The following is a 14,755-nucleotide window of genomic DNA, read 5'->3' as shown; positions in this document are numbered from 1 at the left end:
TATTTTTACTAGAAAATAAAGTTAGTCTGTTCGTTGAATTTTTATTTATTTATTTATTTTTTTGTGTGTGTGCTGTTGGTGTACCAATGCTGTCAGGATACTATCTATTCTCAAAGTATAAACCACTGCTTCAGTGGCTCCATCACAGTTAAATGAAGTAGGGCTCAGTACCGAGAGGGTGTTTTAAGACAAAGTCGAAACGTATTTTTGGGAGAAAAACTAATTAATGTCAGTTTATGCCCAACTGAACTTTTGAAGGGTGTGTTTTCTGCTTCTTTTGCTAACAAGAAATTAAAAGCAGAAGCCATCAGAGCCTCCAAAGCTAAATAATAACCACTGGCGTTTAATTTGGTCTGTGTGTCTTAACAACATGTTGACAAAGAAGGCAGTAAGTCAGCTGCTGCTTTTTAATCGCGTGCCTAAAAACACGTTCATCGCTGGACTGAATAAATCTTTCAGACGTACTTTTGACGGTTGAAAAACACAGCTGAAACTAAAATTTGCATTTACATGCAGCTGTGCGTTGTAAAGCTCAGTCATTTAGTCTCAACTGCTCATGCATCTTTAGCATGGCCATCTGGAGACGAGCACCACTCGTGCATCATGATCCAGACGTTGTGAAATCTATAGTCCCATGCATTCTGCATTCCTCCCAGATGTGCACGAGCAAACAGAGCCCTCCATGGTCGAGCAGAACTCATTCCCCCCTACACCTCCAGCCTCTTCTCAGATCCACAGACCAGCATCTCCCAGGTAGTAGCTCCAGGTCTCTGGGAATCACTCCCCCTGGACCTGACACCTGCCTGTATCATTGCTTTGCACTCGTGCTTTTCAAGGCTCTTTATTAGTAAAGTTTTACTTCCACTTACTTTAAAATATGTCGTTTACCTTTGGGTTGAAGCAACTCAGGTTCTCTGATGTTCTTCCTGACACAACACCAAAAAAAAAATGTGGTTGCTGCTTGAAGAGATGGTCACAGTTGTGCCAGGTAAGAGGACGAGTTGGATGGGTTCAGAACGTTATCTTATGAGTGATGGAACCGGCTGAGGACACTACACTAAAACATTCATTTGTGAGTTCTGTATCGTGTGGTTGTAAATAGTCGTTCTCAGAACAAGCAGTGGAACAAAATGTGATTTTTTTTTTGTGGTTGTGTGTGTGTGTGTGTGTGTGTGCGTGTGTTTTGTCACATTTAGCAGAGATCAGCACTCCCCCCTACTGGCTACTCTGCAGACCTGCTGGAATTCAGCTGCCCTTTGAAGCCTCTCACACAGTATGACGAAACAATGCATTATTCTTATGTTATTAAAGTACGTGAAAATGTTTTGCTTAAGAGGCCAAAAGTCATTGCAAGCTCTCGCTAAAGTACAAACTGCTGCCTAGTTGTAGTGTGCCGTGTTGGGTAGGAAGTATGGCGTCGTAAACTGAGCACTTACACAGTTTATGTGTGTATTTGTGGTAGTAATAATAACAATGATAAAGTAAATGCATTGGGGATTTCACTGGAGCGCTGCCCTCCACTGCCAGGAGAGGATGGGGGAGGGAAGAGACGGAGTCTGTTAGTATTCCATTTGAGACACTGTGCCTCCATATTGCAATTTCCTGTTTCAGTCTTATCTGGAGCAACCTGGAACTGCACTCCAGCGAAGCCTCGCCCGGCTCCCTCCGCTCACCTTCTGCTTTTCCATCTCTGTTTCTATTTCTCGCTCCCGTTTTCTCTTCTTTTTTTTTTTTTTTCCCCCTTCACACTCACTTTCACCCTCTCCCGCTGCCCGCGCAATGTCATGATTAGTATGCTAAGGAGTAGTAAAGCTTTACCTGGACACCAGTCAGTCAGTCAGTCAGTCAGACGATCCGTCAGCTGTCTCGCTGTCTGTCATTCGGCTGATCAGTCCCCCGCTCTCACGGACAATCCAAGTTTGGTCTTTAAATTGCAAAGTTTTGCTCTTTATGTGTAGTACATCCTAGGAAACATGTATGTACGAGACCCACCGAGAAAGACATATTCCGGTGGACGTTTGCTCTTTGCTTTTTTTTGTTTTTTTAAATTCCTGTAAGCGCTTTTGGAGCTGGCCTCTGGTCAAAACAGTCGAAATTGCTTGTTTGAGCAACTGCTGAGTGCTCTCCAGGACAGAAACAGCCCCGAGTGCTGGTGATGTTTCGACGTAAAGACAGGGGGGAAGGCACTTCTTCTGACAGATGCGGTCCCGGCTTGTGCATTATACATACGGAAAGAAAAACCGACCTGACGTTTTCCAGTCAGATGTTACAAGATACGCTGCGCGGCGTTGACCTGGGGGGGATGGCGTGCCTGTTCTCTAGCCACACGTCAACGTATGTTCAACAGCTTGCCTCGGAGCTCCGGCCTTTATAATCTGTGAATTGTCACCACGGCAACGGCAGCGGTCCTCTGCCTTTTCGCAGGGGAATCGAATTACGTCCGTTAGACTGTCTGACATTTGCATCCTTTTATGGCAACTTTAAGGTAACCCCCCCTTTTGATATTAAACATTAGGCACATTTCAATATGAACGGAGCGATGCGCAGTGGCAGCTTAGATGAAAACACTGATCCCCTGTTCCTGCCGTGATTACATTCTGTTCAGGCCTTGTTGCGGGGGAGAAGGAGGAAGATCAAGCTTCGGCCACAGAATATGAATTTTGTATCTGCAATGCAGCCAGGAGGCGCTTTCATGCAACAGCCTGGTTTTGGCACTGAGCGGTGAGGATCAGCTGTTTTGGACGTGGCGGCTGATTTGTATCGGCTATAGCTCGGTTGTTTAATATGAAACGACAGTGCTTTGTATTTCCTTTGCGCTTCACTTAGAACTTCCAGCAAGTGCATGGAAGTCAACACCACGGGCGAAATTCGGCGAAGCAGAGAAGTATGACACAAGAGACATGTGTGTCAGGCTGCAGAGTGCACAGTCAAGTTCTCGTGTGATGAAATATTCATGAATTGGTCCATGTTGCAGTCACAGTGGGCTATACCGAATGAAGGGTCATTAAAGTCCACCTTAGAGCTGTGTGATGGATGAGTAGATAAATGCTGACAGGTGCTTTCCGTTTCCTTAATCATCAGAAAGGTTTCACAGTCATGTAATGAAGGTGCTGTTTGCAGGGTTCATTTATTTAAGTGGTGGATTCTTAACTAAGGTAAAGATTACTACAAAAGAGAGGGAGAGGTGTGAGGATTTTATTTAAATCAGCAGTGAATTTTTATTTGTATGCACGTTCATTCGCCCTCGGCATGCGGACATCTGGCATATCAAGTGGAGGCTTGGGTCGTGGTCAGTCAGATAAAGCCGTGATGAATTTGTGCCAATTTGTGGGTTGCGGCAGGGTTAGTGTGGCTGAGGAACAAGAGGAGAATTGTTATTGCAATATTGCACATTACAGATTTTCCTCATAAGGTGCAGGGCTATTTCAGTTCAATTTTATAGAGAGGGACACACGACTGGTAAAATGCTTTGCACCTGTAAGTAAGTAGTAAGTAAAACTTAATTTATATAGCACCCCTCACAGCATGAATGCACAAATGCTTTACAGCTATAGAATAAAAAGGAACAATCAACAATACATACAAAATGCAAATGCATGTGTACTTACAGAGAACAAATATAGAGGATAGGAGCTTGGTGCTGGAGAAAGGAGAGTAGAGGACAGGTGCTCAATGCATCTTGCCCCAGCAGCCTATAGCCCTATAGCAACATAACTAAAACATTGAGTTTCTGGCAGTATATTTGATTGTGTCTCTGAAATTCTGGCCCTACATCACACAGAGACGGAGATTCAGACATTCTCCAGTGTCTCAAAGTTAAACCTTTATAGGGAATTCATTGAAATACTTGGACATTCTACATCACAATGTTTTTACTTTTGTGAAATCTTTTAAATGTTTTCATTTTTATGGAGAAAAACAAGATTAATGGATTTTACCATATATGGCTCCTTGACGTTAAGTGGTTAACAAATGCGTATTTAGAGTATTAGAACATAAGAGCTGATTCAGCTGAATTATTCCACTTCCTCATGATACCTAATAAATCAGTTATACTCCTTGAAGACCACATTTGACCTGAGAATGTTTCCTTGGCCTTCAATGATTGGCTGAATGGAAACCACATGCTTGTAAGTCTCACTGAGAGGCACATTTTAATGCATTTTAAAATGTGACCGAATATGGTTCCTTGCCCCATTAAGGCTTAAGCTGATCAACTCACAGTGGGACTGCTGCTGCGACCTCGTGTACGTCGACTAACCAAGAAATCAATGCAGTTTGCTGCATGAAATGACGACCAATGCCAGACATTACACAGGTTTTTAGAGCCACAACCAAAGATATTGCCTAGATAGAGCTTTTTGTTAATTAATAATGATATTGGTTTGCAATATCACACCTAGCAGATTTTTCTCAAATCATGCGCTGTATTGTATTGACGTGTTAATAATAACTGATAACTAACTCTTACCAAAGAAACATAAAGAACTTCATTAGATGTTGATGGAAGGTGCCAGCTGATGGAAAAAAAACTGTATCAGCACAATACTTCACAAACAACAACACATCAGATTGGTTAGGATTAGGCCTCAGGCCACAACAACCCATCGCCAGGCCCGATTTTCTTTAACTTTTTCTGTCTGGAACCTGGAAGGGCTCTATTTATATAATGACACGCCACCACCGCCTCAAGGCATGTAAACATCCTATTACATTATAGCTGTTTTTTTTTTTTTTCTTGACTGCTGTAGAGTGTGGTGTGTTCTGTTTATCAGCACTTCTTGTCTTTTCCAGTTCTTCAGTTGTTCCATGTGGTCTGCATTTCGTCTCAGCTATGTTTCAACACAGCAGGGGTAGAAATCGTGCAAAGAACGATGCTTTGTCAATTAGTAAGAGCAAGAATTGAATGCAGTGTTTTAGTATTTATAGTATTTAGTCTAGGATTGGTGCACATTCTGGTGCACATTCTGGCCGCGTCCACAATCCCAGTGGTTGACTTATCTGATTCTGTAGGCCTGAATTAAGCTTTGAAACAACACCTTACATCTATAATTTCACGCTGATCACCTCCACTGATCTTTTCCTATCCTGTCCTTTTAGATTCGAGTCAGAACGAGATAGTTAAGCCCGTCTTTCCCAACCCTACCTGGACAATGCACCTTCAAAGAAATCAAAGGACGGGAAATGTCACAATGTCAATATGACATTTTGTTGCTTGAGGCAACATGGCATTGAAAAACAGCTTGAAGATTAGTAGATCGGATAAATCCAGACAGCTCAAGGTCATACAACACATGCGCAAAAAAGAAATACACATTTGCAGTCAGACTACTGGGAAATACACTCAGAAAAGCTCCCGCCAGACACACTTGCGCATTTGTATCAGCCCATTGCTGTTAAGCTTGTCAACAGATCTGCCCTTCATAATACAAAACAGTAGATTCCATTGTTGCTCAAATCAAATCAAGTTGGTTTTAACTGTGCAAATTCAATTTCAGCACTGATAGGGCCTCAGAAATGAAATGAAAACTCTTGTCTGTTTTCCAACAAAATTCGTAATCGGGAAGAAAACAAGTTTATTACGTTGTGTTTGTGAAGCTGTGCACGTTTATTTAGGTGATTTGCTTAAATGGCTCCTCTGGTGCCTTTCAAGTCGAAGATAAAAAAAAATAAAAATTGGAAATAGAGGAGCTGGTTCAACATGCACCTCCATTCATTCATTCATTCATTTTCTATAACTGCTTGTCCTCTGGAGGGTGCACCTTGGACTAGTCACCAGTCTGTTTCATGGCCAACACAGAGAGACAGACACTAACCCTAACCCTAAAACCACATCTGTAATCTAATGAAATTATAATCCGCCCGATTTTCTTCTGCGTACTTCCAATTCGCAGCGTCTGTCTTGCGTTGCTTTGGCTGAGCCCTGGTTATTTAATCAGGTGAAGTGAATGATGACCATATTGAAGAACAATCTCCCCTTAAAGCATTAATCATAGGGTAATTGGATTGAAAATTAGGGAGACGTTGTCTTTGTATTCCATTAGCTTGGAGTGGATTTCTCATCACTCGCTGGCAGTGACTGCGTCTTTCTTTATTTACATACTTTGTGCTCCTCCTGCCTTCCCTCAGGCTTTCAGACGAATACAGGGAGAAAGACGGAGAGACGGAGAGAAAAGACAGAAGGGGGGGATTGCAGTGGAAAAAGAGAGAGTGGGTAGAGTAAAGAGGAGGAGTTTGGTGAATCTGATTCACTTAATTTGGTATAAAGGGGGCTGGTGTCCTCAAAGGGTAAATTGATCCAGTCATTGTGATGAATAGGCTCAATTAATCTGCCCAGCGTGGGACAAGGGTGAATACATGTGTTAGGAGACGCCCCCTTGTTGGCTAATTTCTCAGACATCATCTTACATCTCTTCAAGAGAAGAAATCATTTATTGTCCCTTTCTCCTTCCGATGTCTTTCTCCGCTTTGTTTCTTTCTCCGTTTTAACACAAAACTAACAAATCATTTGAGGGAACTTTTTGTTTGATTGTTTTAATGTTGGTTGAGATGAGACAGTTCACAATGGATCGGTCTCTAACACGTCATAGCGAGTGTTGTGTGTAAGGTTTTACCTTTTTTCACACACACCTTTGCAAACTATACATAAGTTATTATAAAAGAGCTTAAAATATGTGTAAAACAACCCCAACTTAAGCTCAATTTACTGTTTTTTTACACAACTGTGAAATTTAGTCACTCACCATATGAACCAGAGTTGGGTAAATGAGAAGAAGAGTTTTTAAATCAGCCCAGGCATCGTCCTACTCCGGCAGGGCAGCTGTTAGCTTTAGCTTAGCATAGTCGCTGTAATGTAGCGTTTCAAATTAGCCAGTCGTTTGCAAAAGTGATGAATAAACTCAAGAAGTTTCCTAATTTCTTCTTGTGGCCTGTAGATTCATATCAAGTACAAATGTCAATGCAATTAACACAAAGGGATTTTCTACTCCTCATTTCCGTTAACACAGCGGCGTGACTGGTTTTCAGGTGCTGTGTGGTGTCTTTGGCAGCGGTGCTTTGCCGGAACATAGTCCCAAGTCTATATCTGCCCTAGGAAATACCTTCATGTTAATTGCATTGACATTTGTACTTGATATGAATCTACAGGTCACAAGAAGAAATTGGGAAACTTCTTGAGTTTATTCATCACTTTTGCAAACGACTGGCTAATTGGAAACACTACATTACAATGCATATGCTAAGCTAAAGCTAACAGCTGGACTGATTTAACCCTCATATTGTGTTCGGTCAAATCTGAGCGAAGTTTTCTCTTTTAAGAAAATGCACTTAATTTCATCTGTTGTCATGAGATTCGATGACTTCGTTCACACAGAGCACATAAAATGAATTTGGATTTTTTTTGTTAAATCTTGTGTGTTTTATTCAACCTGTACAGACTCAAGGTCAAAAATGACCAGAAACATTATATTTGATTACAAATCCATGATAATACGTCACATTATCACCTAATGTTGTGTTACAGTGTTAAACGTGTTCATATTTTAATTGTGGTTGTAATGTGGTCAAGTTTAATTAAATAATTTAACAAAATAAAATAGTTTGAAAACAGTATTAAGCATTGAGATAAAGTACTCTGTGATAAATAGTACAATATGTTCCATCTGATAACTTGTTGTGGTCAATATAATGGCTATATAATGTTTTTTTTTTCCCTTAAAATACGAGTTGTATGAGCTAAACTGGGCCTAGAAGGACAAACAGTACATGGCAAATAGAAGTCCAAAACTTTTCACAAGAGGTAATAATGTATATATTATTGTGGATTTAGAATCAAATACAATGTAAATGGTCACATTTGACCGACAACATCATGAGTGTTAGTCCAAACGAACACAATAGTGCTGTTAAAAACACTTTTTCTCACTTTTCTCCCTCTGAAGAATACGGTGAGGGACTAAATTTCACATGGAAGGTGGCGTATCCCTTTAAACTTTTATGTTTCTCGCTCAGCGTTCCCTCTTCACCCCACTCAGGTCGTATGTTTAGTAAATGCCAAGTAATCACGGCTTTGCAAATTAAATTGCAGAAGATGCCATCAACAGCAGATCTGCAAATCTTTGCGCGCTAGTAGCGGGAGACGGAAGTAGATAAATTGCAGCTAATGCTTCTTGTGGGAATTGTCATTTGCCGGGTGCGTGTTCATGATGTATGACGATAAACCGCGTGCTCGTGGACGCTGGCAGGGATTACGTACTCCCGTGTAGCATGCAGATTCTTTTACTCATGAATCTGTAAACTTTTATGCTTCTCGACCCCGAAGTTCAGCCAAGGCTTTCAGTGGTGTGAGCACTTAGTAAATTTCCGAAGAGTAATTTTCACAAGGCTGATATGATATTCTGTACATCTCCCCATTCAAAGAAACCCCATCCATTCATGCCTCTATTCTCCTGTTTCTCATTGTACTCCTGCTTCAGTGTATTACTTTTTCATCACTTTAAATTGGATATCCCAGAATAATAGTTGGCCCTGTCTATTATTTAAACACTGAATCCATAATGGTACAAAGAATCAGGGTTTGGAAACTCTGAGGAAGATCAGGCTTGGGGGAACGTTTCCGTATACAAACCCTCCGCAACTGTTCGTGTTGGTTGTTTTAGTGGCTCCTAATTAGAAGAATCTACCTCACAAACAGCACAGTTCACACAGGAGAGACGGACACAGAACACCATCTGTTGTCTAGTCAGTTTAACTTTTCTTCCCCATGCATTTTCTCAAGTCTCACTCATGGGAACAGTAAATCCAAACTGACATTTTAACTGATTAAGAGATGGTTTGAAAATCTTCGATCCGAGCGTTTTTCTGTCTTTTGCAGTGAATTATGTCAAATTTGTGAAGCTTAAACCTTCAAATTAATTACAGTGTTGGTAGTTATGCATGTTGCACAAAACGGTTGGATATAAAAGAAACACCAGAGACACCTAAAAATAAATGTTCTATTGTCCCTTGTATCAGCATTTAGCTTAGACTTAGACTTTATCATTTAGAATTCCATCGAAATTAAATAAAATCCAATCATTCGTCGTGGGAATATGAAATTAAAATATTAACTTTACTTTGAAATCTTCTCTACCTGTACACAAATTGAATTTCTCTGCAACTCTCAGCTCCTTCCTGTGAAGTTTCATGGTTCCTTATCGGACATTGTTACATCTACCATTTGTTCGATCTCAAACGTATGGGCCGCAGGTCAAAACCGGCCCGACAAAGGGTCCGATCTGGCCTGTGTGATGAATTTTCAAAGTGTGAAAATAAGAAGACGTTAAGGGCAAAATGTAGTAAAGGTTTGTGTGTATAAAAACATGTGCAAACTCATTGTGCGTGCAAAAAAGATGCACAAACTGATTTACTAACAGCGCACACTAAGGGTTCGTCTTTCAAAGGTGTGAAATAGCACGTCAGCGTCCAGTTAGCACGTTTTCCTCAATGAATATGCAATATGGATAGTTTTGTGTGGGCTACATTGATTTAGTACACACAAAGGGAATTATCAAACTTGAAAGCAATTTTGCAAATAGAAACTGCGTCTATATTTAACACTACTCAACGGTTTGTCTTATGCATAACTGCTGTTATTGTAGCGAGGAGAAATTCATGCAACTTCATTTAGCAACTAAACTTTACCCCATGAAACACATTGTTTTTTTGTTTTTTTTTATTCTGTAAATATCCAAACAGGTCAAATGTATCCAGTAAATAAGTTGCGTGTTTCATATGAGCTTATCGTGGTCTACAATGGCTATTCTGTTGTGCGATAAGTCAATCCATCTAACTCTGTGATGCGTTTTTTACCTCTTCAGCAGACACCTTTGATGTAATGTCACCAAATGTCATTTTGCACTTGCAGTCTCAACGGTGAACACGAAACCCTCATTTACACACAGCTGTCATTTACACCATCAGTCTCAGTAAATCACCCACAAACCGCAGCTCCAGCCCAAACGCAAAAGACAGAGCAAGCCGATAAAAGGGACAGGAATCGTTGAGATATTATCATTCCCATTTATGATGCGTTTAGGGAAAATACGTAATGATGTGTTAAATAAATTACACTGAATTGACATGTGAGTTTAAAATGGACACTCAAAAAATATGCACGGCCCGCCTGCATGAGTCCGTGTCTGTTTGATCATTTCTAATGATTTTGGACTTGGTTTAACCTTTTAACAAGTTTGTGGCAGCTCGCACAGCTTGACCTTTCATTTCTTTGAGCCGTTCTTCTGTATTGTTCCTCCCACGTTACAGAAGAAGGTGATGGGCCCCATCACCAGCTAATTCACCGCTGTCAAGACTCATACTGGTCTGACACTATGGTGCAGTAACTATGGTGAGCTTCTGTATAAGAATAATTGTAAGTTAAAGCAATAATGAATAATAATAATAATAATACAAACGCACACCATTGTCTATTGTCTATTGTTTCCAAGTCACATCCTTTGTAAGCTCAAGACTCGCTCACTTGCTGCAACCCTGAGAAAAGCGTTGCTGCTGCTGTTTGCCAATATTTGCATCATTACTAAATGGAAGCAGTTTTATTTTTATTTATTTATTTGTTGGTTTCATTGCAATCCATTCTTGACAGTGTGCAATCTGGAGTAACTGAAACTTGCAGCTTGAAGGCAGTTGTCTCCAGGTAATTGAGCAAATAAATGACAGATAACGTTTTGCCCTCCTCCGTTACGTAGTGTGTGACTTTTTCTTTAACCCTTTCATGCATGAATTATGAGAAACTTAGACAAGGACAAGATTTGTTTTTCTTCCTCTTTAGCCATATAAAAAATTATGCAATTGATTTTTTTTTTCAGGAACCCATTTTTTCATGAAGCTACAAAATTGTCCACTCACATGGTTAATTACAAATTTCTCCTAGAATAAATTATATTAATTCTTAGATGATTCTTGGTTGATATGCACTTACAACACCAAAAAAACCATACACACACAAAATAATCAGCTTGAATAGCTGCACACTATAGTGACCACTATAAACCCATCTCTTTAACTGCAAACCTGTGAGCCACCACCTCACCCAACCCCCTTGTGTTTAATACAATTACCGAACAAACAGCCTTTAATGTTGTTCTTATTATTCACGGAGGCGCCGGGTACCTCACATTTTAGAGCAATGTTCTGCTTCTGTTACGGGAGTGAGTTTTAATAATGGGCACGCTGATAACATACAGAGTAACGCGTCCGAGCCGCACTCATTACACCAGCACGAGTGTCTTCATGTTAACTTGTGGGTGTCTGGATGCATGTCTGACACATTGTTCGCCGCGTGTTAACGTGTATATTTGCAGCGCACTAAAGTGCCTTTCAGAGCTTTATTGTTGTCATTTTGGCTCCGCATTAGAGGAGTTCTTTGTTCGAGGTTGAGGGTGTTTGTCTCCATTAGCTGTACTTTGTCGCTTTCTGGTACTTCCCCGGCCTCAACATCAAATTGAATGCCTTGTTAACATTTACTGTGGGAGTGGAATAACAACGCGGCGCAGGTTTCATATTTCTTTTATAACTCGCTCGAGGTTGTACTAGTTTTAACAAGGAAAAAGTCAGAGGTGCAGTTGTGTGTTTGGTGCGTTTGCTAATTTGGCTGTCAGCGAACGAAGCTCTCATCAGACCGGTGGGATTGTGGGTGATTCACAGAAAGGCTGTCACACAGGGGAAGCAGTAGGGTGTTTATTAGCATTGTGAGTACGTTAAAATGATTAATTTTTCCTAATTAATTTGAGGGGAAATGATTTATCCGAAGATATCTGAGGGAAGGGAGTGTCGCTTCCCTCCTGCGGTGCACTCACAAAAAAAACCCATTTCAGCTAAGACCAAGTGCATTTGTCCAGAAGCAGGGATTTAACAAAGTTGTTTACACAGAACGTGGAGCAGCCAGATGGGAGAAGACATTTGTGAAACATAGGTCCGCTCAACAAAACATCGCCCTCAGCACCTCACAGATGTCTCTACCAGAGTTGGATAACTGTCTCTTTTAATGTTCATCAAATTACTGCAGAAATGTTTTCGGGCTTAGTGGTGCAGTACGTGGCGTACACGCACCTGTGAGCATAGAGGCTGTCCAAACATCTACCTGAAACCCATGCACATATGTGTCCAGGCACGCGATGCTAAGGCAGAGACTTTTGTTTAACCCCCTCCTAGACAACATGCTGTAACCACCTCCATAAATCTTTATCATGTTTTGGGGGAGAAACTTGTCTCAAGGCCAAAGTATTAGCTTCGGAGTTTTGAAACTTCATATGAAGCAGAGACATCACTGTATATCGAGACTCCGCCGTCTCGTCTGCCAAGTGTAAGCCAGCGCTGTGAAGTAGGGCACAATCCAACAAGCATAACTCGACAGGCTCCCGGGTGAGCTCTTGAGAGAAACCTTAAACCCTTGGCAACCGCCCAACTCCTAGATTGCTCCCCGGGTGCTACCCAAGTGGCAGCCCACCACTCCGAGCGTAGCAGCTACTGTTTGAGCGAATGGATGGGTCAAACGCAGATAGAGAGTTTCCCCATGAGGGATCAATAAAGAAATAACTCTTTCCAAAGTTATATAATAACACTACCAGGGGGAGATATGGGTGTGCGTGTTGAGTGTTTGATGTATTCGGTTTCACTAAGTAGCAATCCCGCCATTTAGAAAAAATATTCCATTACCAGTAGAAGTTGTATACTGAATGAATCCTAATGGTATATGAAGACGTTACATAACCCGCTGGATGGCGGCTTATGGTTGGCATCTTCTTTTCCATTAGGCTCAGGGCCTTCCTGCCACCTCCCAAAGGCAACATTAACTTACTGGAGATGGAGTGGTCCATGATATTAGGTTCTTTATATATATATATATATATATATATATCTACTGTGATAAAAGAAGAGATGTCGTTATCAAGTTGGGACATTGAAATGATCAGAAGTGAAAACACTGTAGAACTTTGTGCCTGTGAGCACGATTCTATTTAGAGGATGAGGATGAGAAAAATGGCGCCAAGTCAATTTCAAAATGACTCAACATATGGAAAGTACGGAAGCTGATCACCCTCCTCGTTTTTGTTGTTTTTCCTTCATGACAATTGAAAGAAATTTGAAACAAACTGCCATTTCAGTCTGAAATATTAAACTTTTTTTTTTTTAAATATTAGGGTAAATTCCCTTTAGATTTTAAACATAATCACGTTTCAGTTTCAGAGTTCTAGGCAACTGCTTAGAGGAACAAGTCGTGTGGTTCTTGTGTTGGAGAACATGGGGGTAGATCGATGGTGCTTTGGGTTTGTATTGAATCCAGTGGCACAGAGAGCATTTCATGTAGAGGGTTGAATGGATTCAATTAGATTCCAACAAATGCTCTGGAAGCAAATGTAACTCCAGCCGTAAAAAAAAAAAAGCTGACGCCAAAAAGAGGATCGCTTCTACAGACGGAGAGTCTCCCTAAACACATCTCAAAGGCTGAAAGGTTTTTCTGTGGCCTTCACTGTCTCCTGACCTGAACATCATTGAAAACCTGTGGATAGACCTCAAAAGAGCAGCGTGTGCGAGAAAGCCCAGGAATCTCACAGAACTCGAAGACTTTTGTGAGGAAGAATTTGCGAAAATCCCTCAAACAAGAATTGACAGACTCTTGGCCGTCTACAAAAAGCATTTACAAGCTGTGATATTTGCCAAAGGAAAGGAGAGAGGGGGGGTACTACGTATTAACTTTGCAGGGTGCCCAAGCTTTTGCTGTGGGCCTTTTAAAAACATGATTCTGTTTAGAATGTAAACCACTACTGTACTAACAATAAACCTAAATGCTAAATCCAGGATTTTTGCCGACACAGTAAAGCCTCTGTTCTCCGTAAGCATGAGTGACATTCTGTTTGTCCCGTGCACGTCTTTTCATCTGCATCACTTGTCGCTCCAACAATGTTTTTTTTTTATTTTTTTTATTTATACCAGTTGCTCAGGGCCCTGTGGGGAACTGGTGACCTAGAATCCAGCTCAGATTCTGTCAGTTGGCTCCAAAGCAAGTTTTTTTTTTAGTGGTTTCTCTGGTGCACGTGAAATAAAAGAGTGTGATGTTGAGTATTATTACTCAACAATCACAATATTCAACCTCCTGCCAAGTTGAGCGTTTATTTTTGGATTAACAGCTCTTTGTCCAAAGGCAGAAAAGGTTAAATAACTGGATCTTGGCATGTAGCGGCTGAGTTTAGGGTTCGCTGTGTGTGTGTGTGTGTGAATGATTCCCCAAGGAGGCAAAACTTAATTTAATCTTTTGTTTATTTATGCTTTCATGTGGCACCAGCGATGTATGTCCTCAACCGCTTTCCCCTCAAACTTGACTTGTATGCCACTGTTAAAAAAAAATAAAAAAATCATACAGCAACAATTTGCTTTAGAATAAAAGCAACTCGAGGGCCCCTCAAGGGAAGCATGGGTGGACACGGCTAAAATCCTCTGGCAGAGATGGAGATTCTTCTCTTATATTACAAGGGAGCAAATAACTGAGTAATTAAGGTTTGCGTAAAGTGAAACACACCATTGGAACCATTATTTCTGCTGTGTTTGTTCATGACAAGTGTCCCGTGTCTAGCTAGGAGCTATCCACAGATATGAATGTCATGTATCTTGAGCTTTTAGGTGACCGCCGTCTTCACGGCCGTCACCTCATCAGACATCTGCAAACATCACAGCCGCTTCTCGCTGGATCTCTCTCACATCA

Source organism: Mugil cephalus, chromosome 15 (genome assembly GCF_022458985.1).
Source record: "Mugil cephalus isolate CIBA_MC_2020 chromosome 15, CIBA_Mcephalus_1.1, whole genome shotgun sequence".
Lineage (NCBI taxonomy): Eukaryota > Metazoa > Chordata > Actinopteri > Mugiliformes > Mugilidae > Mugil > Mugil cephalus.
This window is presented reverse-complemented; position numbering follows the sequence as displayed.